Source organism: Papaver somniferum, chromosome 5 (genome assembly GCF_003573695.1).
Source record: "Papaver somniferum cultivar HN1 chromosome 5, ASM357369v1, whole genome shotgun sequence".
NCBI classification, from domain to species: Eukaryota; Viridiplantae; Streptophyta; class Magnoliopsida; order Ranunculales; family Papaveraceae; genus Papaver; species Papaver somniferum.
Window position 1 is genome coordinate 54,442,296 of NC_039362.1, and position 2,542 is coordinate 54,444,837.

The following is a 2,542-nucleotide window of genomic DNA, read 5'->3' on the forward strand; positions in this document are numbered from 1 at the left end:
GACACTTGGACTAAATGTGAGGGCCTGAGAGGACACGCGTGACGCGACAAATGGAGAGGTGGAACTGCGGGTATACGGGTTTACCCGTTTTTCTACGGGCCAACATTTCTACAACTCTAACCCGGCTTGTTTGGACAACCAGCCAAGCCGGGTGCGGGTTTTCACGGGCCGGGCCGGGTTTATCCGCGGGTTTTGGCTGGTTTGCCAGCTCTACGACAAATACAAACGAATTATAAGACAGCCCATGAGTTGAGGTCGGACTCCTCTAGTGATCTGGCAAGTAACTTTGGTGATTTTGTCGCAGATTCACTTAGATTCACATTTTTGCTGTTTATTCTTTGGATGATCATATTCACTTGTATTTTCTACAAAAGCACTAAAATAATGTCATTCGCTAAAATATTGAGTCCTAGCTAATATAAATATGGGTACAAAATGGAGCGCTTACGTGCTTATCAGTTATTTAGTTTGTACTCCATAAATTTTCTTTCTTATGTCGAGTACATGTACGGTTAAGGTTGTCATATTCTATGATGAACTTAGTCGGGGTTCCATAAGTTCTCTTATGTTGAGCCCAAACATAATTAAATTGATTACTTCGGTGATTAGTTTGGTTGTTTGTATTCCGATTAGATTAATTATGGGTTCTCTTGTAATTAATCTAGTTGAGTCTTCATATATTCAACAAATTCTTGTGTTGAGTATATGAACGGCTACACTATCATGTTCTATTGGTTAATGTAGTCGTATATTCCGTAAGGTTTTCCTTATGTTGAGTATGTGAACGATTAAGTTAGTCATCTCCGTATGATTCCCTTAGTTGTTGCTCCGTAAGTTTACTTATGTTGAGCACTTTCGATTAAATTAGTCACTTTTGTGGTTTGATTTAGTTGCGTATTCCAATTGAATTAATCATGGGTTTACTTGTGATTAATTTGGTTTAGCTTTGGATATAGAAAATCATTTCTATGGTTTTTGGTGTCCAATTTAAAAATCCTTCTTTTCTTTCGAAATTAAGGTCGCTCTTGTTGTTCTTTCGGGAATGACATCAAATGGGGGAGAGTTCTTTTGAACTTGTGCTTAATGGTAATATCTTGCGGGGTGTGCGGCTGTGGAATTTTATAGGGGTTATCTTGTATCTTAAAACTCCTTGATGAATGCTGTTAGCTTCGGCTATAAGATTGCATCTAAATTAAGTTGGTATGTATTTTTCTTTTGGTCATGAAATGTCTCTTGTTGAAATTTCATTATGAACCGGTTCTTGTACCTTTGCCAATTTTATTGACAAAAAGGGGGAGAAATAATGTAGTTCACACTACAAATACATATGGTTTTCGGATCATTGTGTAAGGAGGAGTGGTTTCCATGATCGAGATGGAGTATTGACTAAGGGGGAGTGATACACATCACCGTAGTATTATTGTTAAAGTCGTGATACAATTGGACTTTGATGTTATATAATAATACTATGACACTGTATAATAATGATCGAGAATCTCGATTTCTCTCATTGTTATAGCTACGGATCTTCAACAGTGGTGATGCTAAACTTACAACCTTTGGGATCATTGGAGTACTTGGAAGAACGAAGATTTCAGGGAACGTTGAAGATTAGACTATGGAATAGGAGCCACTAAAGTTTATCTTTTTTATATTCCATATATATTAATAGTTTTGTCACTAAAATTGATAAAGGGGGAGATTGTTAGATCATAGCTCGGTCGACCTCGCATGCGTTTCTATCTCAAGCATGTTTGTCAATGTTAGTGATCAAAACTATGAGTCTTGATTTCTAGCCTATTAGCTAAGTCTCGGACTAGGATAGAAAAGTGTAGTTGAGCTCAAGGACTTCTTGGCGATTCAACGACAACGACGAAGATCTACACAAGGAACCGTGGAACTTCATCAACAAAAAGGTATGTGGAGACTTGAACTTATCTATCACTCAAAAGTCTATCTCTTTTATCTCCTACTTCTTATGAGACAAAAGTCGTATGCTATATAGACTAGATCATACACATTTGGCATTTCGAGCTGAGAATTCATTGCTTATCTTTTTTTCGAAATCATGTGTTGGTAAAGCGTTTCGCTTTGATCAAGTTTATCTTCACATAGTGACGAAATTCATGAAAAGTTTCAATCACTGTGAGAATTGTTATGAAGTGAATCGGTCTGTGAATAACGGCTACATAGCGTCCTCTGAGAATGTCTCAATGATTGAAATGAGAGTTTAGATTACATAACCATGTATTCCTTGAACAGAAGTTTTTGAACTTTGTTGATCAAGAGAAATCGGGAGGATTGTGGAATTGGCTTGCCAAGTCCGCAGACTCAGTCCGCGAACTGTCGGAAGTTCTCGATCGAGAATTTCTGCTGGATTTTCCAAAACTCGTTTGTGTGCTTAGTCCGCGAACTCAGTCCGCGAACCCAGTCCGCGAACTGGCGGAATTTCTCTTTCCGAGAATTTCTGCTGAGTTTGGAAAACTCAACCGATTCACTTAAGTCCGGGAACTTGTTTGTGAACTTAAGAGGTTATGATCTG